At 46.1% G+C, this 26,900-nt stretch overlaps 1 protein-coding gene across 1 annotated transcript in view; it reads right to left on the bottom strand.

Moving 5' to 3' along the window:
* ARHGAP22 (Rho GTPase activating protein 22) overlaps window positions 1-26,900 on the bottom strand; it is a 210,203-nt gene that overhangs the window by 164,982 nt on the left and 18,321 nt on the right. The gene's annotated exons all lie outside the window — the stretch shown is intronic.

The following is a 26,900-nucleotide window of genomic DNA, read 5'->3' as shown; positions in this document are numbered from 1 at the left end:
ATCAAGACATTTTTGTTTTCACTTTTTCACTGAAAATTCCAACTTTGCTGTGAAAATTTTTATTTAAAATGAGTCCCCCCATTTTCTTTAATATTTTCCATGGCAAAAAGCCCATTTTTCAACCAGTTTCACTGCAGAGGGAAGAACAGAGGAGGGACACAAAGGAAAGGAGGAGGGGAAAAGACAGAGAAAAGGAGGGTGGGGAAGGAAGAGAAATACAGGATAGTAAGAAAACGGAGCAACAGAGTGATGCTGAACGTGACCCTGTGGAAATGAATAACTCAAAGGCCAGGTATTACTGACAGATTTTACCCTTGATCTTTGTCCCAACTTCCCACTGACATCAGCAGGAAATCGGCTGTGGATCGAGGGTGACGTCAATTTTAGTTTATACCCCAGCTCAGAAGGTAACAAGACACAAGCTTGAAAGCTGAATTCAGATTTCGGACACTCTTGAATTTAGGTAAAAGTTGGTTGACATTTGGTACGCAGGCCTCTCTCAGGAAAGTACTTTTAGGTCATGGGTGCATGGCAAAGGGATAGATTGTCAGAGCAGTCTCTGGCTTGGTCTTCCCCACCTCCATATTGTCAGAGTGCACTCCATGGAGTTGCTTTCTCACACCTGCTCCCATCAGGCAATAAGAGACTTCTCTGGTGGATAAGAGAGTCTAGATCGCTACCGTCCAATCTTTATGTCATTTTGTAAAACACCTTGTAAATAAACTAATAGAAAGTAGGAACGGCATGAAGAATCTATATGAGCAGACAGGGCGTATTGATTCCCGCAGCTGCTCTCACTGGTAGTGAAACATTACTAAATTTAAACTGATTCATGGACAGGTCACATCAATCAGGCTGCATTAGCAAGCTTGTTCAGGAGCTAAATTAACCATTAAATCAGTGTCAATGGCACAGGGTCTAACTTTGGTATACTGAGGCAGAGTAAACTCCAGCAAGTCCAGAAACAAAAACACACCCAATCCTGACTAAACACACCTCTCTGAGCATCGTAAACCATGTCAGAGCGTGGGTGGCTAGCCATGGCACACTGCTGGGTCACACGTTCAAATCCAGCCTATGTCAATACTCGCTGGAGTTATCGCCGTCTCACAGCTGTTTGGTGGCCCTCTATGAAAGGAGTTCTCAGAGCAGGTCTTAGAGGACAAGTCTCCACATCACAGAAGCCCCCATCTGGATGGCGTCAGCAGAGAGATCAAGTATTGAATAAAGTCTAGCGAGTAAACCATTCTCGGTCCTTTCAATGCCCTGGGAGGTCAAGGAAGAAAGAGCAGCAGGGGATAAGCTGCTCAGGTTGTCCTCATTGTGTAGCTAAATCAAGAGGCATGGTCTCCTGGGCTCTCAGTCCGTCATCTTGGGTCATGGTTACAATTTAAAAAGAAAAATAGGCTCCAACTCTGCCTTCAGGTGCATGTTTCTGAATCCCAAGCCAAGCTGATGGAGCTGTACAAAGCAGGATCGGGACTGTAATCCTCTTGAATTTAGCCAACATCCCAGTACAGTTTCTGTGGCAACCTTCGACAGATGGATCAGCCTGTGTCCCAGAGCCACACGGGATATGTCTACACTGTAGCTAAACACCCATGGCTGGCCTGTGTCAGCTGACTCAGGCTCCCAGGGCTCAGGCTCTGGGGCTGTAAAATGGTGGTGCAGAGGTTCAATCGTGGTCTGGAGCCTGAATGATTACATCCCAGTGTTAGAGCCCTGCAGCACAAGTCCGAGTCAACTGACATGGGCTAAACACGGGTGTTTAGTTACTGTGTAGACATACCAACAGACAGCACGTCCCTACCTCTATTCCTAATATTCCTCCCCAGCCTGGCACCAGCAGAACACAGCAGAAAATACGTTTCTTAAGTGCCCTCCATTCCCACTAGCAGAACTGTCTCTTATGCTTTCTGAGTCAGTCGGGAAGAATCAGCAGAAGTTGTGTGGCTTCACAAATAAGGTGGGAAAGGAGGAGAGTCTCAGGCATGGACTTTGGGGGACAGATGCTATCGCTTGAGGAAGAGGAAGGAACCCGGCTAGAGGGGCGAGAACCGGATGGGTCCACACCATGTCACTTGGTATAGACACACTGTGGCAGAACCTAGGGGTGACCTCTAAGTTCAGCCTGGCAAAGGATAGAGGGACATAGAAATAGCTGCTGTAACCTCTGTCAGCTGCACAGGTGGCAAGGTAGCTGTGCCAATTCACCACCTTTTTTTTTTCATGAAAATGCATCTATGCTGGAAAATCTTTGAGAGCCAGCAAAACAGATCCCTTCATAGCCTCATTGTTAGGATGCTCACCTAGCTGCAGGAGATGTGGGATCAAGCACCTGCTCTGAATCCAGCAGACATGACAAAGCATTTTCATGAGGATAGTAGCAAAAGCAGTTGGGTGCAGGCAGGCTTTTCACTATCAATTTTATTTGAAAGAGGAGTTGGGGAGACTGGTACATTTGAAACATTACAAGAAACCCTGATAAGATCGTAACAAGCTGGGCTAATACATTGCTTTAAGGGTACTTAAATGAAAGCAACAGTTGCCTTTAAGCCAGATGGGTTGTTAGCAGCAGACTCTCAGGCTCCTGTGACTGAAAGGGAGGAGTGCTGAATTCTGATGGGTTTTCTTTTGTGAAATAAAAGGAGCTGAAGGTAGATAGAGACCCTCCCATAGGATCCTGAACTTCGGCCCCCCTGCGGCATCGTGTTGGATTGGCACCATGGTCAGGTGGCTGGGGATGTTGGCCAAGTGACAGCCCAGGTAGATGCTTTTAAAGGTTTTAGGGTGGTTAGCACACCTTGTCTACATCAGGGAATGTTCCATAGCATTTCCCACCTGTGCAACTGCTGGTTCAGCTGTACCAGTATGGCTCCTAGCACAGGCAAGTCTCCTGTGGCCAAACAGGCTTTTACTATGTTAGCCTCCTGTTGATGCTGGTAGGAATTGTTTGTAATACTCTTCATTGTAGACATGCCCATAGAGTCAAGCTGCAAGAGACACTGTTAGGCGAAGGCCTTGAACACAGCCACTTTCCAGAGCTGTGTGAGCTTCAAGCATTGATTCATAGATTCCAAGGCCAGACAGGACCACTGTGATCATCTAGTCTGACCTCCTGGCGAGAGAATTCTACTGCTTGATATACTTCTGTGATCAGAGCAACAAGCCTCCATGCTTATTTTTGAAAGCAGTGCAGCTTAGGGAAGAATCTCCTACAGCGACTTATTTCTCTCCCAACAAGGAAACAACTCACTCCAGGAGTCCAAACTTCTTCCAGTGGCTTGGGAGTAGTGACACCGTTGCAGAGACAGATCTGTTTGCCACACCTGGTGTTCCGCTCTGACCTGGGAAAGACGGACAGCTGTTCATGGTGAATCTCAGGCAATCAGCCTGAGTGTCTTTTGGGGGGAAGAAAGGAAAGTGGGTCAGAGCCCTATGTTTCTCATGAAACTTTCTTGGAAGGGGACAGTGTTTGCATGACTGTAAAAATGTGTGGCTGGCAGCACCTACAATAGCCATATTTTAACCTGAGACGTCAACAAACCAGGGACCTCCAGAACTAAGTGCATAGCTTATGCTGCAGCAGCTCAAAGAGCCAAGGTTCCTTACCTAGGATTGTATGAGACTCAGATCCGCTGCTAATCAGGCACAGAGGGGGACCCAAAAGACAAACTGACGGTGGATTTTAAAAGCTTCAACAGGAAGAGCAGTATGCCGTCAATAGCGTCCCAATCTGCTCAATCAATACATTGCGTGGATGGGCTCTGGTTATTTTTAGAGGGTTGCCTGCTGTTTGTGGAAGCAGAGATAAGAAGAGAAGATTCCCAGAAGCGGCTGGCTGTCCCCACAGTGGTTTGTGGCAGGATAAAACTCCACCATGCCCTACATAATGTATGATTTTCCCCACATTGAAATTGCCACCATGCCGCTGCTAAGTGCCGCGTGGTCTGTTCGGGGCCAGTGGGACCGCATTGTGTGGATGTTCCTGCCAAAACAGAGGCTGGAAAATGGAAATAGTCTTCAGATCTCGGAGAACAAGGAGCCAGGCAGACAAGTGTGTCAGCTCCTTAAGGACTGTGCTGAAATGTCGGAGTATTACCAGGTGTCATCTGGCAGCTAATTAATCCCCATTATCTCAGTGGGGTAGCTCCAGAAGAATCTAGAATTCTGATAATAAATAAATCAATAAAAACACTTTAAAAATGTTTAACAGTGTGCGGTGATCATTGTTTTTTATGCTCATTACAATGGCCCCACTGTTCCTCTGTGCTCTTGTCTGCTCATTGCTGCATCCACCTGTTATGTCTCATCTCAGATTGTAAACTCATTTGGGCTGACTCCATTTCGTTGTGTGTATGTACAGCACCTGACACAATGGGCCTTGATTCCCGATTGGGTCTCCAGGTGATCCTGCAATGTAAATAATTATGAGAGTGCAGGGCTGGGTTATTTGTCAAAAGGTACATGGAAGGGAGAAGACAGAACTCCATCAAAATCAAACCTGAAAGTTGTTTTTGTTTTTTGAACAGGAATGAGGATCAGTAAAAAATTTTTTTTTAAATTCAGGAGATCAGAATAAAAAAAATAACAACCATCCCCTCCCGCCAAAGGCCATAAGCACACTGTGAATGAGGGTCACTGAAGCTGGAAGACACACCAAAAACATCTGTAAGAGCGAAAATGTGGAAGCAAAGGAAAATCAGAGATAAAAACCAGATGCAACAAAAACAATTCCAAGAAAAAGAATGGAAAAAACACAGGAAAAATCACACACTGAAGCCATCTCCCCTCAAGTACAATTGACAGAGCCAGAATCTTGGCACATATTGGATGCTCAAGATCCTTAACCATTTTCAACATAAATATTCAATGTAAAATGAGAATAACAAATTAGCTAGAGACCTGCTCCTGCTCCCATTGAATCAACAGGAGTTGTGTTTTTAGCTGCCAGCCCCACAGCTTGTTTAAAATGTACTAAAATACACACCCACCTCTTTACCTGGACCCTCAAGAAACCTCGTGGGTAAGAACCCCTTTTAACACAAGGGAGCACCTGCTACCTGACTGGCAATGTTCAAGAAAGACAGTGCCTATAAAAGTTTGCTCTGCAACTTAGAACGGGGAGTTTTGTTTGTTTGCTTTAAAATCAAAACCTTGCCACTCTCCTGAAAAGCACCCATCTATAATTATTATAAGGGCCTCAGATCAGCGCCCAACTACTTCTTCACACAAGTCTTGTCTGGAAACAATGCATGCTGGAAGAGGCTAGTTCTGAGGCATGTTCTGTCATTTCCAGGAAGTCTTCTGCCAAAGCTGGATAGACGGATCTACCAAAACCCATCGTTTTATGTTTCCATACATAAGGAGCAAAAAGATGCTGTCAGCTCGAATGAAATATTTTAGATCAAGAGGACAACCAAAGAAGGATTAAATCTCCATGAGAGAGAGCACGGTGTGTGCGTGTCCTATAGCTTGCTGTTTCTGAACTGAACACACAAAGGCAGTTGACAACAGACTCTTAGAAAATACGAACATTGTGGTACACAGACAAGCCCATAACTGTTTCAACTGCATGCTTTACCTCAATTATTAGTGCATCAATTAGAGATGGCCCAGAAACTGTAAGAACCTCTCTGCTCTCCTCTGAAACTTTGCACATTTCTAGAACCAAATGAAACATTCTTCTGACGTGTTTGGCTAATTACTCTTCCCCACACTCGTTTTTTTCCTTCATATGCTGGAACCAGCAGCAGAAGTGTTGAAATCCCATGGTTGAGATTTTCAAACCCAGTCACTTAAGGGATTTAGATGCAGAAGCTGTATTAAAATTAATGTTAATTTGGTATCCAAATCCCTTAGGCAGGTTTAGAAATCTCAGCCCAGATGGTTTCTCAGCTGGTTCCAGGATTTGTTCTCTTGAGAAGCACAGTGGTTCTCCTGAGCTTTTCCTGCCAAGATTTCCCAGACTCAAGAGAGCAGGGTAGTTTGGAAGAGCATGCAAACTTATATATATGAACCAAACCTTCTGAAACTGGCTCTTCAACCTTTTAACTGGGCGCTTTTGATTCAAGCATGTAGCCATATATAGCTTCACACACACATACACACACACACACACACACACACACACACACACACACGTTTCTTCTCCATGGCTAACATCAGAGCCCTGTGTTTTTCATACTGTAATTTCTCTAAGGGGAGCATATTTACAGAATTCCCTGTGGAGAGCTGGAGACACAAAATTTCCTTTCAGCAAACAATGCATTATCCATAAACTAAGTTATAAATGGCGTCATTCAAGGTTCATTATCCCTTGTGGTGTTATGTGGTGTAAATCTCATTAGGCTTCAGCAGATAAATGATCAACACCTGATCCTCTACAAGTGTTCAGATAAATAACCTGCAGGAAAGATCAATAGGATGGTGGGAAGTTCTGCTAAGCTCTTTGTGTGTGTGTGTGCGTGCGTGAGTGCGTGCGTTGTGTTTTCAGATTTGCAGGCCATGTTCAATACTGACATATGCAGAAATGCAAAGTGTAAAAAACAGCAATAGTAATTTAAGAACTGGAGATAATTAAGGATGAAAAATGTATTGACCTAGCACCATGAGACCTTCAACAAGGAAGATCTCTCAGGGACACAGCTGTCTGTTCCCATGTCACCTAAGTTTTCATAGGTCATTTCCCACCCATGCCCCTTTAAAGTCATAATCCACAGTTGTCTATAGGGCTCTGAGAAGACACACATTCCAGAGACAAATTCAGCAGGTACATCTCCCATTGACATAAACGGTAAAGAAATGGCCAGTTAGGCACTCTTACCAATTTTCTCATAGGAAAGCGATACTCCCAATGACTAGGCAACATATTTGATATTGAAAGGAAACACCTTTCAAATTAACTTTTAATTAGTTTTGTCAATTAACCTGTGGAATTCTCTGCCACAAGATACAGTTAAAGAAAAAGATTTGATAGTCATAGTGGTAATCAGCTGAACATGAGCTCTTACTGTGACATGGTGGCCAAAAAAACTAATGCAATCCTGGGATACATAAACATGGGACTCTCAAATAGGAATTGAAAGGTTATTTTACCTCTGTTTTGGCATGGTGTGATAGCTGCTGGAATACTGTGTCCAGTTCTGGTGCTCACAATTCAAGAAGGTTGTTGATAAATTGGAGAGGGTTCAGCAAAGAGCCATGAGAATGATTAAAGGATTAAAAAACATGCCTGATAGTGATGGACTCAAAGAGCTCAATCTATTTAGCTTAACAAAGAGAAGGTTAAGGGATAACTTGATTATGTTCTATAAGTACAGAGAAACACATGTAATAATGGACTCTTCTATCTAGCAGAGAAAGGTATAACATGATACAGTGGCTGGAAGTTGAAGCTAGACAAATTCAGACTAGAATTAAGGCGTACATGTTTGGCAGTGAGGGTAATCAAACACTGGAACAATTTACTGAGGGTTGTGATGGATTTTATATCACTGACAATTTTTAAATCAAGATTGGATTTTTTCTAAAAGATCTTCTCTAAGAATTATTTGGGGGAAGTTCTGTGACCTGTGCTACACAGAAGGTCAAACTAGATCAGGGGTTCTTACACTGGGAGTCATGACCCTTCAGAGGGTCACGAGGTTATTATGAGGGGGGGTCGAAAGCTATCAGCCCCCATGAATGCTGGTAAGGATGGCATGGTATGGGGGTGTCATCACTTTTGTTGGGGGCGGGGGGGGCAGGGTTTCATCACAGCCTGAAATATTTTCAAAGGGAGTCCCAGCAAAAAAAAGTTTGAGAACCCCTGGACTAGATGATCACAATGGTCCCTTCTGGCCTTGGAACCTATGAATAAGCCAAGATCGTAGCCAGATTTTAAAAAGTTAGTTAGCTGCTTCTCATGCTGTCTATAGAGGCCACCAAATGTGTTATGCGCCTGTTTGATGTTCCATCCTGAGCCAGATCTGGCATATTACAAGGTAAGATGCCTGTGAGGGACAGAGGTTGGCTGGACAGTGTCCAGCCACTGTGCTTTATGTCTTCCAAGGAGGTCTTTTCCATCTTGCTTTCACTGGGTCAAAGTTGAAGATGATTCTTGCAGGGATGTCGGCAGGCATTCAGAATAAATGACCATACTGTCTTAGAAAGCATTGGGTGACCACTGGAGAAAGTGGGACCTATTAGTAGAAGACAGGTCTCTTTATTAGACTTGAATTTGACCTGTTTGATATTTTTTACCATTTGGAGATGCTTCATCTGGATGGTGTCCAACTTCTTGTCAATCTTGAGGGCCATGTTGCAGAACCACAGATCAGGATATTGACTACCAAAGCATTACACATCCTCAGCTTCCTCTCTCTACTTATCAGGGTGTTTGGTTTACGAAAGACATCCTTGATGAAATGCACCATTATTGATGACGCTTTTGCAGTACAGGCTTCAAGTTCTTTCTTGATGCCACCCATATTATTAGACATGAACAACAAGAATATCATCCACCATTACACTAATGAAAATAAAATTGTACAGAGGCAATAAAGCTTCATGCTTCAGCGCATTAGCCAACAGCTTGCTGATGGGAGCTAGGAAGAAATTGCTCCTGAGGACAGGTTACTCAGAAATCTTCCCTTCTGGAGATTTTTACACTCTCTTCTGCAGCAGCTGGTACTAGCCATTCTCAGACTCAGGAGATGGCATGAGATGAGTTATTGGTCTGATCCTGCCCGGCAGTTCCTAGGCAGATTAAGGCAGGCTCTGAAGAACTGGGCCTCTGACCCAGCAATGTGGATCCATAGGGAGGTGCCACCACCAGAGACAGCTTTGACCTGCCATGGGGACTGCAGTGCGGCATGAAACCCACAGCATGCGAAGGAGTGAGGAGAGCAAATTATCAGCAGCTTCCTGGCCCAGTCCCCAGCTGACTCTGGCTCTGCCCAGAACCAGCCAGCCAATAGCAGCGATATTATGAGCCTGGGTGCTGCGTGCAGACTGCCAGAGAAGAGGGAGCAGCTGCATGTTGCTCGGTACACTGGAGCCTGCCACTTATTTGTTTTGGCTAATAAGGGCCAGAGTAGGATGGGCCCAGCCTGGGGTTGTGCGTAGTTCAGCCTGTCCAGCCTGCAGTGTCTGTGCCACTAGGAGCTGCCTGCGCTCTGCAAGTCAGCATAATGCAGCAAGCTCAAGGCCAAACTGTGCACGCTGCTCTTATTATTATAATTATTCATATTACTGTCGTCCTGGACCAGGTCCCCACTGTGCTACCTCAGTGCAAGCCAACATAAGGTCTAATTAGTGCCAGAGTGTCAGTGGGTGAACAGAAACGGATATCACGGCCTACTGAAAACAGGTCAGTGGTGACAATGTGCTCTGCACTGTGCAAAATCCAAGGGAGTCTCTACTTAGCAACATAAGCTGTCGTGAACACATCACAGTGCTGCTCCCCTCTCTGTGAAACTGTTGACAAATAGCAGGATGCTTGTGAGAGCAGGGGGTGGAACCTTCACTGGGATCGGAGCTAAACCAGGGGACAATTCTCATTCTCTGAAGTGAATGCAAGTCTCATTTGATTTCTTGGATAAGGGAGGTCGAGTCAGACACATTCACGTCGGTACCCATTAATCTCCCACTGCAAATAAGAACAGGAGAGAACAGATATGACACCATGTGGACATGAACTTTGATATAAACAGCCCTCAGCCAAAGACGGCATTTAAAATGGTCAATGCCAACGTGGAGAGGTTCTCTGCAGAGAATGCTGACATTCTCTCTGGCATGACAACAGACATATGCCTGCAAGAGACACACAAATACAATAGCAGCAAACATCCTTGACATGCACATTGCTGTGAACATCGAAAGCAATACGCATGGTAACACGATACTTGTATGCAATAACAGACTTATGAAAAAACACTGCTGGGAAACACCATGGTACAGTGGAACTTATCATGGCAACCTCGACCAAAGAGCAGTAGTTTCTGTTTGCAAACCACCAGATGAACAGTTTGCATGGCCAACTGACTTTCCCCTGCTGTAAAAACCATGCCTTGTCATAGGTGACTTCAACTGTCACAGCACCACTTGGGGATACCCAACAACGACAACAATGGGGAAGGAGTTGAGAAGTGGGTGGCAACAAACAACCTGACTCTGCTTTAGGACTCCAAGGACAACGGTACCTTCCAAAGCACAAGATGGAACAAAGGGTACAATCCTGATCATGCCTTTGTCACCTCGGAAAATGCAGGCAACTTCAGAAGGGAGGTCATGGCAGCAATCCCAAGATCGCAGCATACACCAGTGCAAGTGACAACAGAGGTTAGAGTAAGCCCAGGAAGATAAAGTACCTTCTGAGATTTAACTTCAGAAAGGCTGACTAGGAAGGTTTTACCTCTGAATTGGATGAAACCATCTGCAATATTACTCTGACATACAAGCACTATGAAGAATTGGTCTCCCTGTGGAAAATTGCCCAAAAGTACATCCCCAGTGGATGTTAGACACTATATATACCTGGGCTTTCAGAACAAACCTGCCAACAATATAAGAAGTATTCAGAATTGTTTGATTCATGTTATATCTACACTACAATAAAACACCTGTGCAGGCTCCCAGAGCCAGGCCTCCAGTGCGAGCCTGAATGTCTACACGGCAATTTTATAGCCCCACAGCCTGAGCCCATGAGCCTGAATCAGCTGACACAGGCCAGCCAAGAGTGTTTTGTTGCAGTGTAGACATACCCCCAGATCCCTTTGGTGAAGAAGCCATTGGGCGCAGGGAAATGCTTGTGACAGAGATCAGAAAGGAGGAGCACCACCTCTGGAGCAAGCTGATTGAAACTCTGCCCCCACAGCAAAAGAGCATGGACCACCCTTTGCAAACTGATCCCTGATGGACAACAACCATAGCGCATCATCACAGCCTCTCCACTGAAGTCGCACATCAACTGATCCTAAACAGCAAACCAGTCCATAAAGAAAATAGCAGAATGCAAGCAGGAACTTTGCTCGCTCCTCAGAGAAGCAACATTCACAATGAGCAGCGCAACACTGAGGAGCTGACAGTAGCCATGAAAACCCTGAAATGTGGAAAGGCAGCTGGACTGTATGATATATGTAATGACCTAGTCCTACATTTTGGGATAAAAGCACAGAAGTGACTTTTTCAACCCTGGCATGAAAACACTGCAGATACCCTGGCTGGAGAGGCCAGCCACAGTGATTGCACTATTCTAACCACATAAAGAGCTGCAATCTCGTTTCCTTACTCGGCTCAACCTACAAGATACATGAGCAAACGGTACTGGTTAGAATAGCAGCAACAGAGGAAAGGCAGCTGACTGATGACCAAGCCGGTTCCTTCCCGGGACGTTCAGGCTGTGGCTAAGTTGTAAACCTAATTCAGTACGTTGAAGATGGTTTTGAAATCTGTAAAATGACAGGAGCTGTGTCGGTTGATCTGTCAGCTGCTTACAACACTGGGAACCATTGTGCACTTCTACTGAAGTTGGCAAGAACTTTGAGTAATAGTAAGATGGTCCAGGTCATCTCCTCCCTGCCTATTTTCTGCACTGCGGCTCCTGTCTCGGCCTTGAAAATGCTGCAGGATAAGCCGTGAGGTGTTTGCAATGCTTACAATGATAGTGCACAGCTGAGAAAGCTCCATGCTTCTCCAGCAATGGCGTGCATGCGTCAGAAATGGGTTTGGAAAAATGGCACGAAAAAATGTGCGTCTGTTTGTTTTGGACAAGAGAGGAGGGGGGATGTTGCATCATGGGAGGACGACAAACTTCCCAAAAGGCACTGCAGGTCATTGCACTGTGGGATAGCTACTGACAGTGCACTGATTCAATATCGATGCAAGCATGGCTGGTGGGGACTCAAACACCCGAAGCAGTGAGCGTGGTGTGATCACGCTCCTCCGACTTCTGAGGCTGGGCAGGTGAAGGTCGATTTAAATTAAATTGATTTCACTCCGCAGTGTAGACATACCCTCAGATTTCCCTCACATGCAGGCACACAAACAAACCTAAATAGAAACACACAGAAATTAACCAAGCTTTTTCTTCTACCGGCATGAAAACAAAGAGAAGGAGATTACTTGCACTTTTAACTATTCAGGAGGAGCACAGATGCTCTGATAATGTGGGACGTACACATAAAAGAGAGATCTGTGCAGATACATCTCTGTCATCTGGGAACCTTTCGACATATGCTTCTTCCCCCCCCTCCCATCATGAATGGCCATAGATCTGGAAAAGGGACAAGGAAGAGTTTTGATTTAGGATCTTGGCTAATATTGCTGGCCTAAATAGCCAGCATATGGACAGGAGCGTTAGCCTTAGCACAGACATTTTGCATTTCTGCGTGGGAGCATCACACAGCCAGCTGTCTGGGTTTTGAAGGAAAGCTACTGGCAAAGCAGAGTAGTTAAAGAGCTGAAGCCAGAGTACTTTCTAGCTGCAAAGCGATCTGTTCTGCTCAGGCAAACGGAGGGTCCTCTCATTCAATATATTGCTGGGTTCCACACCCAATGACTTAGGCAGCTCCAGCCTGGTTATTGCCATTCTGTTGGCTTCAGGGTTCACACGCAACCTGCCATGGCTGTAGATCGTACCTGGAGCTTTGTTTAACTGCCCTGAAAGGGGCATTGCAGTTGCAGACTTGGTTCTCCAGCCAGCTCTACAACAACTGGCAGAGTCCATGGTCGGAGTCTCTCTCTCCATTCCCTGCTATGCAGTGCAGCGCTCCTCCATGGCCCAAACCCTTCCTTTTAAAAGCTTTCTCTTAAACAGGTCTAGATGTCAGCTCTTCCTTCCTCCAGAGTGGATGGCTGGTATAATCCCTTCCTCCTGTGCCAATAAACTCATAAACTCTATTTTCTCTCCTTGTTTAAAGTCAGATCTACTACTTCACTGACAAATAGGCGCTTTCTGCTTTTTATTCCCATTAGCCCTGCAGAGCCAGCCCAGCCATGGAGCAGGAAGCTGGGGTCTGTCCCTGTGGACCTTGCAGAGCCAGCCTAGCCGCGGCAGGTGGGGAAGCTGGATTCTTTCCTGTATGTGCATCATCAGTGGAACTGTTCACTAAATCCCTGCCTCACCTGTGTAAACCCACTGAAGGCAGTGAGAGAGACAGAGGGAGTATGAGTGAGTGTGTGTGTGTATGAGGAAGTATTGCATAGATGCCAGTGAGGGTCTAATATGGCCTCCAAAACCTTTGTTGTTATTACTTATTATGCTTATTATGCTGGCTCCTGGGGACCAACCAATAGGACCCTGTTGTGCCAGGCACTGTACAAACAGAGTAGCGGACAGTCCCTATCCTGAAGCGCTTACAATCTCCATAGACCAGACAGACCCAGGGTGGTGGAAAGGGACTGGCACCGCAGCAGCGTTATCAATAGGATGGTAGCAAATGGAAATGTTAGTGCCCCAATGGATAGTGTTTAGCAAGGAGTGGAGTAGCTAAATGGAGGGATCAGGGAAGGGGTAAAGGGAGGAAGACAGAGGGTCTGAAGGGCAGGTGTGGAGTGAGGCTTGTGGCAAGTAAAGAATGCAGCTTGACTTTCTGATCCCAGGGCGAGTTTGCAGGGCTGCCAGTAACAAAGATATTTCCCCTAAACACAGCCCATGGCACAGAGAGATAACAAGTCTCGAGCTCCAGGATGCTATTTTTCACAGAGAATAACTGCACTTTCTTAAGCAAATGTAGTGCTTATTCAGGGATGGTACCAGCTATTTAAGGTTTGCTACTACCTTGAAATTCCTAAATCCTAATTGCTGAAATCCCCCTAAAGGGATACAAAATCCATTTGTTACTACTAGGTTTGAACCTTTTAGTTAGAGGGAAGGTGACCAAATGGCAAGTGTGAAAAACCAGGACAGGGAGTGGGGGGTAACAGGCACGTACATAAGACAAAGCCTCAAATATCGGGACTGTCCCTATAAAATCAGGAGATCTGGTCACCCTAGCTAGAGGCTAGGTGCTCCCTAGGCAGTTACCAATCCACAGAGCCATTCAGCACCTCACTTCTTCTCCCTGGAAAGGTGTTCAGCTGATGTCCATGAAGAACAAGTCTCCTACCTAAGAAGTTACAGCATGATGGTGTCAGCACTCTTCTCCCTATGCAGCCCGTCCCCATTTTGCATCTACCATTTCTAGAGGCGAGAGGGTGTGTTGCGTCTCTGAGTCCCAGGCAATCCTTGTCCTTTTCACTGACACTATCAAGAAGGGTGTCAGCTTGCTGACGGGTGTCTTTGGCCATTCCAATACAGGGTAGAAGTTTTTCTGCAGGCACAGTACCACCACCTCCCCAAAGGAGGTGAGCTGTGCTGACAGAAACACTCCTCTGTCAGCATAGCTGCGTCTACAGCAGGAGTTTTCCCAACATAGCTACGTTGCTAGGGGTTGTGACTGACACAGTGATGCCAACAAAATTCATAGTGTAGACCTGGCCTTTAGCATAACAGCCATCAGGACAATCAGCACTCAAAATGTGGTTAGACTGTGTTTTGGGAGCATGCTGGAGTCAAGTCCCACACTGTGGATCTGGGAGAAGAATTTATTCCCCACGGAAAGAACTAGCAGAATCTTAGGGTTGGGACAAACCTCTAAGGAGTTACTTAGTCCATGCACTCTCCAGGATGGCAAAGCAAATACTAGGTAATTTCATCTTAAATGCAAGAGATAAGATGGTACCAGCTTCTTCCTATCCATTACGTAAAGTTCCTCTGATATTCTTGCAGGATCAGATTGGAGGAGCATCTTGAATCTGTTAATCTGTTCACTCACTGAGATATATCTCTAGCATTTTGCTCTGCAGCCATAACTAACATTTTAATAATTCTCCCTCATGAATGCGTGGCTGGCTATGGTACTGCGTGGGAGCTTGAGCTGTTGCATTTGCTGACTCATCAGAAGGCAGCAGTTCAGGAACATGACACCTGTCTCGTTCAATTATCTCCTCCCTTCTATTCAGTGACTTTGGTTTTATGACATCTGGGGAAAATGTAGCTAATGTGATATATGCTGTGTGATATAACACTCAAGGAAGCATTTAGCACAAATGCCAATATCGAGATAGGTACACCTGTCCAATAATTTATCAGAGAATTTAAATATGAAATTACATATATCACAGTTGTAGGCTTCAGTCCAGCCTGTAATATAGAAATACACACACAGCCTTCTCTCTCCATTCAGAGTCACAGAAATGGAAGAGCTTTATCAGCAGTAGGACATTAAGCAAAAAAGGGTAAATTTAGTGCTGAATCCAGCCTGACAATTGCTAGGACTGAAGATCTATATCCAGAGAGCAGGTCCAGAGGCTACACCACCCTGCCCCATAGCAACATGTCACACCACCCTTCTGGGGGCATCGTATCTAGAGGGGTGTCCAGGTCAGTTTGATCTGTGACCTCTTCGCAGACTGCCCATTAAGCCTGAACACACAAAGGGCACTAGGCACCAAAGTCCCTGGTTTAGATGCCAGATCGGGAGCAGTGCAATGCACAAAACCACATAGGTGACTAAACTCACTGAGCATCTAAGTTTTTGCAGTAAAAGTTTCCCAGGCACCCATGTTTCTGCCTTTGGGCCTGCGCATTGCTGCCATCCTCTCGGCATCCCAGACCTATCTCCTGCCAAACCACCAGAGCAATTCACAAGCCAGGGCCGTGGACATTGAGCTGTTTAACTCACCTGAGGGGAGACGTGCTCAGAGCTGGATTGGGAGCTTCAGGCAAGTTCACACAAAGCGAGGAGGCCAACTACCTTCTAAACTTTCAGCTCAATGGTGAGGGTACTCACCTGGGATGTGGGGACTTGAACCAGGGGTCTCCCACATCTAGGATGACCAGATGTTCTGATTCATAGGGAAGGTCCTGGTATCCTGGGTTTTTCTTATTTAGGGGCCTATTACCCCCAACCCCCTTTCTCCATTTTTCACACTTGCTATCTGGTCACCCTACCCACATCACACATGAGTGCTCTAACCACTGGGCTAAAAATGACGAGGGAATCAGAACGTCATAGAAAAGTAGGGCTGGAAGGGACCTTGAGAGGCCATCAAGTCCAGCCCCTTACAATGAGGCAGGACCATCTAGACCATCCCTGGCAGGTGTTTGTCCAGCCTGTTCTTAAATGCCTCCAGTGATGGGGATTCCACAACCTCCCTTGGAAGCCTGTTCCTGAGCTTATCCACCCTTAGAGTTAGCAAGTTTTTCTAATAGCTAACAAATCTCCTTTGCTGCAGATTAAAGCCATTGCTTCTTGTCCTACCTTCAGTGGACATGGGGAACAATTCATCAGCATCCTCTTTATAACAGCCCTTAGCCTCTTTGAAGACTATTGTCAGGTCCCCCCCTCAGTCTTCTTTCTCGAGACTAAACATGCGCAGTTTTTTTAAAAACCTTTCTTCCTAGGTCAGGTTTCCTAAATCTTTTATCATTTTTGTTGCTCTCCTCTGGACTCTCTCCAATTTGTCCACATCTTTCCTAAAGTGTCGCTTCCAGAACTGGACACAGTTCTCCAGCTGAGGCCTCGTCGTGCTGAGTAGAGCAGGGTAATTATCTCCCGGGTCATACATCCCACACTCTGGTTAATAAACCCCAGAATTATATTGTCATTATTTGAAACCACATCATATTTGTTGACTCATATTCAGTTTGTGATCCACTATAATCCCCAGATCCTTTTCAGCTGTACTACTGTGACAAAGAGGGAATTTTCTGTAATATTTTTAAGACTCCTATGTGTGCCTCAGTTTCCCCCATATTTTGAATGGCTACCCCGTGGGGGAAAAGGGATTAAGTTTGCTTTCAGGGCAGACTAAGATACATAGGGAGGTGTCCCTGTCTGGGTAGTATGAAGAGTTATTAAGGAACTGGTTGAAACTGACCCAGATCACCCAGGTGGCCAGAGAGACAATGCAAGCTCCAAAGACTCATGGAATTTCCCTGTCTCTCAGCAGGGAAGATGACCAAAGACCCCAGCTAGAGAACAAAAGAGGTGTGAGGTGAGGGGATAAGTTATTAGCTTCTGGAGGACGCTTGGAGCTCTCTCACCTGGAAACTGACAAAGGAGGTGAGACTGGAGCCAGTGCACACTAAAAAGTTAGGTCTACCAAGCTATGTAGCTCAGGAGTGTGAAAAATCCACATCCCCGAGTAACGTAGGTAAGCTGACCTAACCCCTGGTGTAGACAGCACTAGGTCAATGGAAAAATTCTTCTGTCAACCTAACTACCGCCTCTCGGGGAGGTGAGTGTTTACCCTGAAGCGCTACAACATTGCAGCTACAGTGCTGTAACTGTGCCTCTGTAGAGGTTTAAGTGAGAGAAAGTGCCTGAAAATGGATTTTCATTACAGGTTGGCTGGGCTCTGGGCTGACTAGAATGGACTATGGTTTAACCTTCATTTCTCTGTGCTAACCTAAGGACTTCCTGTGCTATGTTCCAGCTGACTAATAAACCCGACTGGAAAACGCTGCCAGAGTGTCTCTGTCAAAGCCTGATGAGGTGCATTAATCCCTGAAGAGTGGACATGCCTCTCCCAGGAGTCTGTCTCAGCTGGACTCATTGAACAGAGCTCTCGGGGTGATGCAAGATGGCTGGAGCCCAGAGATTCAGTCTCAGAGGCATTGAGGCTGCCTGGCCTACCCTGAAGGAAGAGTGAGATCCCGTAGGGGTCTGGCACACTGATGGGGTTCAAGGCTGGGGGTGAGCACTGACCTTGTGGATCTGGGACAACTACCAATTATTCCCCATTTTGTAGATGTGCATTTGATTTTTCCTGCCTAACTGAAGTACTTTCCACTTGTCTTTATTGAACATCATCTTGTTGATTTCAGACCAATTCTCCAATTTGTCAAGGTCATTTTGAATTCTAATCCTGTCCTCCAAGGTGCTTGCAGCCCTTCCCAGCTTGGTGTCATCTGCAGATTTTATGAGCATATTCTCCAGTCCATTATCCAAGCCATTAAAGAAAATAATGGATAATTCCAGACCCGGGACTGACCCCTGCGAGACCTCATTGCATACACCCTTCCAGTTTGACAGCAAACCATTGCTAGCTACTCCTCGAGTATGGTCTTTCAACCGGTTGCACACCCACCTTATAGTAATCTCATTTAGACCACATTTCCTAGTTTGCTTAAGAGAATGTCATGTGGGACGGTGTCATAACCCTTACTATAATCAAGATACATCGCATATATATATATATATATATATTTTGTGGTAAACGGTCGGCTTCACCCTAGTGGGTCTCGCGCTTTTGCTCTCTTAGTGGGCCAGGGCGTCACCAGTTAGCCCATCTCCCCAGGGAGGGGGGTAGGGACCCGGGCCCACCCACTCCTCCGGGTCCCAGCCCAGGGCCCTATGAGTAGCAGCTATGTGCTGCTGGCACCATACTCGCAGCTGCAGTCTTTTCCCCTGGGCTAATTTCCCTCCTCTGTCCTTCTGGCTTCTTGAGCCCAATACCTTCCTCAGCACTCCTTTCTGCTCCTCCACACACTCTGCACTCCTGCACACAGGAGGGCATTCCTGCTCCTTCAGCTCACGCCCTGTCTGTCTGGAGCACAGGGTTTTTATCAAGCACCTGACTGGGCCTTAATTGGCCTCAGCTGCTCCTAATTGCCCCCTCATGACTTCTAGCTAGTCTGCAGGGAACAGAGCCCTGAGCATTCTGGGGCTTACATGCCTCCCTTCGAGGTTGGCGGGGGGGGGGGCGCCCTGAGACTGTGGGGCCTATCTCCGTTCCTCCGTCCTCCGCATCCGGGCGGAGTTCCTCTGGACGGCATCTGCTGGCTCCTTTGACACCTTCCGAGAGCAGTGGATGCTGTCCGGGGTTCTCTGCTCGGTGTCCCCTTCAGGTTCCCTCCGTTCAACCCTTTGACCCTCACGCCCCTTCCTGTTTTTTCATTTGTTGTCCCATGGAATCAGTTGAGTCCCAGGTCCAGTGGCTCCTCCCCTTAGGCTGGGGGAGGGGCCGTTAGCAGTGGGTGGGCTTGTGCCCACCCACCCACCTGGAACTCAAATAGGAGCACTCTCCTATTGCTCTCTGCCCTTGCTATATCACAATATATATATAAAACAATATATATATATATATATATATATATATATATATATATATATATTGTTTTCTCCTATCCACTAGGCCTGTAACCCTGTCAAAGAAAAAAATTAGACTGGTTTGGCATGATATGTTCTTGACAAATCCATGCTGGCTATTCCTTATAACCCTACTATTCTCTAGGTGCTCACAAATTGATTGTTTAATAATTTATTCCAGTAGCTTTCCAGGTATCAAAGGTAGGCTGACTGGTCTATAATTCCCCAGGTCCTCTATGTTCCAATTTTTAAATACAAGTACTACATGTTTGCCCTTCTTCAGTCTTCTAGGATCTCATCTGTCCTCCATGAGTTCTCAAAGATCACTACTAATGGTTCTGAGATTGCTTCAGCTAGTTCCATAAGTACCCTGGGATGAATTTCATCAGGCCCTGTTGACTTGAATACATCTAACTTATCTAAATATCCTTTAACCTATTCTTTCTCTATTTTGGCTTGTTAATTTTAATTGTTTTGTCCTTCCTTCCCCTTCCCCACCCACCGAGGCTTCTTGTACACACTAGCAATTACTTCAATATAAGTGATGTCGCTCAGGGATGTGAATAAGTCACTCCTGAGTGACATAAGTGACACCGACCTAAGTGCCGGTGTGGACAATGTGACCACTGCTCAGGGAGGTGGAGTAATTATGCCAACGGGAGAACTTTGGTCCCGTTGGCATAGCGCATCTGCACTAGCGACGCTACAGCAGCGCAGCTATATCGATACAGTTGCGCCGCCGTAGCGATTCTAGTGTAGACTAGCTCTCAGCGTCACAATGCCTAACTCCTTTTGTGCATTCAGGCCTGAGTGCCTACGGTGACTGTTGACTTTGATGTGGACACTTGTTCCATGGAAATTGGGTTAAAAACCATTCAAATCTTTCCATAATGATCATTGAGGAACGTTGATATTGGAATGGCTTTCTACAGAGCGTCTCATCCAGGGTAGACTTGCACTAATGACCTAGATGTAAGCGGAGATGCATTTCCTGTGTCTCAGACTGTTAATATGGACTTCCTGCCAGCAAACATCAGTGTGACAAGGTGCACTCACCTCACGTGAGCACCTCCTGTTGGCCAGGTGCAAACCCAAACTCTTTCTTTTTCTGGCACCCCCTATTGACTGTTGCCCTCATCAGGCAGGTCTTCAGTAGCTCAGCCCTCCGGCCAAGTCACACACAGTCAACATGTGAATGAACAAATCCCTTCCGGCATAACAACGTTCATCAAATGGTTCTTCCTTTTCAGGGTCTTCAGCCCCATCCCTGGGCCTGTTTAAACTCCCAGCCCCATTCTTGGGCTTTTAATGCCATGTCTTATCCCCTCTTTGGGGCTTAGGGCACTTGCCCAGTGGCCAGTGGAGGGAGCTCCATTTAGGGCACTAAATAGCAGCTCCATGTTGCTTCCTTTAACCCCATTGCTGCTGCTGCTATTCCCTGGGCTGCTTCAAATGTAGTCCCTTCCTCTTCACCTGTACCTCAGGGTTCTCTGTCTGTTCCCTGCTTGAGCAGGGTCTCTCCCAGGCCACTTCACCTGGAGAGTCTCACAGCCTTCCAGTCCTTCCTCTGCCTTCTGGTCGCAACCAGCAACTGACCTACTCAGGCCCTGCAGCTCCTTTTAATTGAACCTGCTGTGCTCTGATTGGCTGCTTCCCAGGCCTGGAGGATCCACCTTCACGGCTCCTTTTCTGGGCCAGGTTGTGGTAGGACTGCAAGGCCTTCAGCCTGTAAGGGCCTGGTACACCCCGTCACTCTCAGTAAAAGGTGCTTAGCCAGCAACACACACAACGATGCAGATATTGAAACAATGAGAGAGATTTGTAAAGAAAACTATTCTGAGTTCATATCGTCCACCTCACAAGTAGCCATCACAGTCTTCCAGCAGGATACAATTTTGAAATCGAGCATGTTCCCAATATGTCCTTTGGGAATCTGCACCGTGACTAATTACCTACTACTCTGTATTGCTGGCAAGTTTAGCCCCAGAGCTGTTCAGCAAATATCAAATTAGAACTTTCTGAGAGCACTAGTTTGCAGTGCCGGAATGCCTTGGAAAGGTGTCTCCGGCACACATCTGTTGTCCTACAAAGGAACTGAATCTTCTGATCTTAACTTTCCTGATTAATTAAGTAGACCAGCTTCAGTTAGTTTTATTAAATCATTCTCTCTCACTCCTCCTTCCCACTCCCCCAAATAATCACCAGCTGGTTCCCTTCTCCTGTTTAAATTCCTTAACATTCCTTTCTCTCTGTCCTCTCCTTTATCTCCTTTCTTCCTTGCCTCAGGCCGCCTCCTGCAACACATACCCACTCCCATGAGCCACCTCTGCCGCCATAGGCCTGCCCTTTCACTCCCTCAACATTCATTTCAGGATAACTCTTAATTAACTTGGATTGTTTGGTGAGGTTCCCTTCTCTGTTAATCACTAGCATTGCAAGCTCACTTCATGCCTGTACTTTGCAGGAGCAACGGATGCCTGCAGAGCAGGAAAAACACATCATTTACTGACACATACCTCTTGGCTAGCATGGATACTACAGGAAGGAATCAATCTTAGATGCTGATCTCACTTGGGTGCCAGAACTGTCCTTAGCAGAACTTGGAACTTCTCTAGCTCCTTTCATCACATGATCTCAAAGTGCTTTCCAGACAAATGAAGTCTCACAGTCCCCGAGGAGGAAGGCAAATGTTAATCTGTTCACTCTATTGAGGGGGAACAAAAGTATGGACAAACATAGGACCCAGCTCAGTAGTGCCTGTGCAGGAAATTCTCCCAGATCTCAGGAGTACTAAACTAGGCTCTTAGTAATTAGTCCATGATCAATAAACAAATCAGTGGCCAAGTCTGGAATGGAACCCAGGAGTCCTGACTCCCAGCCCCCCTCTCTAGCCACTAGATGTCACTCCCTCTCTATTAAAGCCCAAAAGGGCCAGTTCAAGAACATCTAAGCAGGGTTTCTCAAACTTTTTTTGCATGGACTCCCTTTGAAAATATTTCAGGCTGTGACGACCCTCCCCCCCCCCCCCCCCCCCCCCCCCCCCCCCCCCCCCCCCCCCCCCCCCAAAAAAAAAAAAGACAATTCTGCCACGTCATGCCACCCTTACTTCTGCATTGCTGCTGGGGGCGGTGTTGCTTTCAGTGCACCCAGCCAGCAGCCGCTGCTCTCCGGCCACCCAGCTCTGAAGGGCTGTGGCTGTCAGCCTCGCAAGGGGCTGACAGCCGCAGCCACGGCAAGTGCGAGGACTGATAGCTTGCAATCCTCCACACCAATAACCTCGCGACCCCCTGAGGGGTCCCGACCCCCAGTTTGAGAACTGCTGATAGGGTCCCCTGTAGACCAATTCATTTGGGCCATCCAGTCCTATCACAACATTTATTCTTCCCCTGCCATCCAGCTTATTAAACTTTGCTGTACACATAAAATCATAGCTTCTCACAGTCCCAGCCTTCACCAGCTCCTCCTACACTCCTCCCCACCACAGCTTTCCTTTCATCTCCACCACCTCTGGCCTAGAGATGGAGTCACTGATGATGCTGGAGGCAGATTTTGGGATTCTCTTTATTAAATTCCACCACTGAGCTAGGGGGAAGCTTGGGGCGATTTCCCTGTCTCTGATGGGATCAACATTCTCTGGACTTTGTTGTAGCAACCTTGCTAGAACTGGCTGATCCCTGGGGGTCATAAAAACACTGCTGGAGAGCATGTTGTTCACCTGCAGAATGGATCCACTGGAAACAAATGGCAGGTATTTTAAATAAAGTTTCTTGGGCGAAGAGACTCTCCTGAAAAATTTTATTATTATTTATTCTCCATACTGTGATCGCATCTCTGAGCCCATGTCATGGACCAGGACCCCATTGTGCTAGGTGCTGTATAGACACACAAAAAAAATGATGGTCTCTGCCCCAAACAGCTTACAATTTGAGTACCAGACAAGAGGCGGAGGGTAGATTCCGACAGACAGGGAAGCACAAGGAAAGTAAGTCTCTTTCCCCCGCCTCCCCAAGCAACTCGCCATCAGATCTCACAAGCCAGACACTGTGCTGCACCATCAGTAATAGTCACGAACTTTCTCTGGAACATCTTACTATGAGTTAGTTTGCTCAGTGAGGTGTCTAGATTCTTCCCCTGCTGAGGTCATAGAGCATTATTATTTTCATGAATAAGCAAGCCAAGAGCTGCCCCATGCCTTCCCCCATCTCCTCTGCAAACACATGCAATCCTGTTGGGTCTCTCTCAAGACAAAGGGAAAATCCCTACATAACCCCTTTACTAAAATATTGGTAACATATCACTTAGTAAAACCCGCTGCTGATATTTGTAGCTGGTTCTCATACCTGCATTTTATAGCGTGATCAGCCACAATCCATGCTCTCTGGAAGAAGGTAAAGCAATGCCATGAACAATGTGCAGGCAGGCAGAACGATGTGTTTAGCCTTTCTGAATTCTGTTTGTGCGCGTGACCAATGCACATAACTGAGGGGAGCGTGCAGCACATATATTTTTTTGTTGAAATCTTTTATGGCAACTCAAGAACCTGATGCTTGAAAGCAACTCAGTAATTACCCGCCACATGCTATACAAATTTTACTGCAAATGATCAGTAACAACTGGTATACAGCATCCTAGGACATCCCCAGATACAACCTTCCCTATGGTATGAGAGTAGATTGGTGTTTTCCCTCTTCTTTCTGGAGAAAGCTTTAGGAAGATGGGGTGATGTCCTGCTATGAGCTTCTCCCGCTAACATAGCTACCGCTGCTCGTGGAGGTGGTTTTATTATGTCGACAGGACAGCTCCCTCCTCTTGGCATAGAGCGGCTACATAAGTGCTCTTACAGTGGCACAGCTGCATCGGAACAGCTGTGCTGCTGTGAGGCAATGTCTATGCTAGAGAGCTTAGTCATGCAGGATTGCAAAATACTTTCAGATGTGTTATTTCAGACTCAGAGGTGGACAATGATTTATTCCCTCCTCTGTAAAATGGGAATAACTGGTGCACAGAAAGGTTAAGTTCTAGATTTTTAAAGGTATTTTTGCAACTCCTAGGATGACATAGGAGCCCGAGGGCCAGACTTGTAGAGGTATTTAAGCAACTAAGTTAGTGAGGGGTTGCAATGTTGAGTGGAGCAATGCCTAAATATCTGTACAAATCTGGGCCTAAGTGACTTTGGGTGCTGGCTGCATGCACCCTTCTTTAATCACAACACACACTGCCTTCCAGAAGAACTCAAGTAGCACCCAAAAATAGAAAAAGCAGCATTTTTTACACAATGTACTGTGGACTGCCAGGACGTCTATATAGTGAGCAACTTATTCTCTTCAAGTATCTGGAGTCTATATATTCCATCCCAGACACAGGGAGTCAAGACAGAACAATTTATGCAAGGTTACGGCTGCTTGTGGTGCGCTCTGCACACAGACACCAACTGAGCTATCCCTCCAGGGCCGTGTTATCCATCAGGCACAATAGGCACAGTGCCTAGGGCCTACGAAACTTTCAGGGCCTACGAAAAAAATTTATATATAATTTTTTATTTTTATTTAAAAACTATTTATTAATAGCTTAAAATCAAATTAGTTATTTCGGTTGGGGGGGCCTACGAAGGCAAGTGTGCCTAGGGCCTATGAAGGTCTTAAAATGGCCCTGCATCCCTCAGCTGGTTAAGAACATATCTCGGTTAGCAAGAACCTAAAACTCTGAGCTCCCAACAATGAAGAACTGGACGGAGAGAAGTGTAAAGCCATATCATCTTGGACCATGACCTCAAACTAAGCTTAGCCATACCTGGTCAGGACTTGGATGGAGACTTCCAAGAAACACAGAAGATAATCAATATGAGGATTGATTCACTCATACACACACACACACACGTCTGTGCCAGAGTAAATGATTCCTGCCTGTGTCTTGCAGAGAACAGCATGATTGATGTGTAAAGAACTGAAGTAGAAATGGGTGGTTCACAGCTCCTTAAACAACAGCATATCCATGTGGGCTTTTACGGCCCTTTGACAGCATGACCTTCATCCATCATGGCTTTTCACCAGCCAGTCTGCATACAACCAGCTGATGAAGACTAGCGTGTTGAGTGTGAGAGTCTCATGGTGTGAAAGGTGGCAGTCTGTTTGGTGTCTGTGGGAGGGATGGTGTCCCCAAAGGGACCTGCCCCTGTAGGAAAGAGATTTCCTGCTATAGACATTGTTCCTTGGAGCCCAACTTCCCTGGCTCTAGAACTCCAGAGAGGGAATAAACAACAGGAGCCAGTGATTTGCTAGAGAGCCTGTCCCCATGCAAAATGTTACTGCTGGAACATATTCCATGTTTTGTGCCTCACCTTCAAAGCTCTCTATGGGTCTGACCCAGGTTACATGCTGCATGAGGCACGGGTCACTTTCACCTTCCTCTGCAGCATGGGGCATGGGTCACTTGCTGGGGGATTCGCTGTACCTTGAAGTCTTTAAATCATTATCTGAGGACTTCAATAACTCAGTCTTAGGTCAGGGGTCTATTACAGGAGTGGGTGGCTGAGGTTCTGTGACCTGTGTTGAGCAGGAACTCAGACTAGATGATCATAATGGTCACTTCTGACCTTATAGTCTATGAGTCTATGATCATGACCGCCCAGGACAGCTGCCATCCTCTGTCAGCCCCAAGACAAAGTCCCTGTGTGCAGGGCACAGAGCTTTCTCAGCGACCAGCTCCTGAATCTGGAACTCCCAGAAGAGAGCAGGGTGAGTGTTAACAGGAAGAATGGTGCAGTGGTTAGGGTCTAATCTGGGATTTAGGAGACCTAGATTTAATTTCCTGCTCTGCCACAGACGCCATGTGTGACCTTGGTCAAGTCACTTAATCTTTCTGGGCCTCAGTTCCCCAGCTGTACAATGGGGATAATACCTCTGCCTGCCTCATGATATGAGGATAAACATATTTTTGAATGTATGGCACTACAGTTCTATAGTCCCAGGGCCAGATAAGTATCTACAGTACCTAGATAGATGAACATCAGCCATTTCAGAGCACAACGCAAACCCTGCTTCTCTGACCTATGTTCCTGAGAGAAATGAACAAAATGGACAAATCCAGCCCAGGCTAACTGGTGGGAAGAGAGAGAATATATACCTTTGTATTCACTTTTTAATCTTGGAAGGTGCTCAGACACTATGAGGATAGGCACCATATAAGAACCTAGAGAGATAGGTCAGCACAGGAGAAGGGCTAGGGATTGATAGCAATGCAAAATAATCACAGAAAAACACAGACGATATGTATAACACTAATGAAATTATCTCTAAATCAAGACTTTCATGAGCCATCAGCAGCTGTTTAACAGACCCATCAAATCCAGATGTTTAATGGAACCTCTTGACAATCGTAGCTTGTGTTGGGAGCCCATTAGTTAAAGAGAATTCACATGACACTGATATTCACTGGGGTTTCTGCACTGTGAGCAACGCCTATTTTGTATTGAAACCAGACGGCTCAGATTAGTCCATAATAAATAATAACATGCCATTCCATGTAATTTGACTTTGTCATCAGTAAAGCTGCAGGGTATTAAATAAAGATTCACCTGGGAAACTTGAAAACTTGACAGTGCTAGAAATGATGGGAGGGCTGCTCCATTGCTGCGCAATACTGAGCAGTTTGGTAACAGTTAGTGGGCAAGGCAAGAAAGACAGAGGTGCTGGATTAGGTCTGTCTGACCAGTAGCACCTCATGTTTCTTTGTGGTGCCGGTGAGACATGCTCTCCAGTCCGGAGTCTCATCCCAGAGTTTATC

The sequence above is a fragment of the Emydura macquarii genome, unplaced genomic scaffold (assembly GCF_026122565.2).
Source record: "Emydura macquarii macquarii isolate MOO-44397 ecotype Brisbane River unplaced genomic scaffold, CSIRO-AGI_Emac_v2 contig_67, whole genome shotgun sequence".
Taxonomy (NCBI): domain Eukaryota; kingdom Metazoa; phylum Chordata; order Testudines; family Chelidae; genus Emydura; species Emydura macquarii.
Note: the sequence above shows the minus strand (reverse complement) of the source record. Positions and strands in the feature narration are given on the sequence as shown.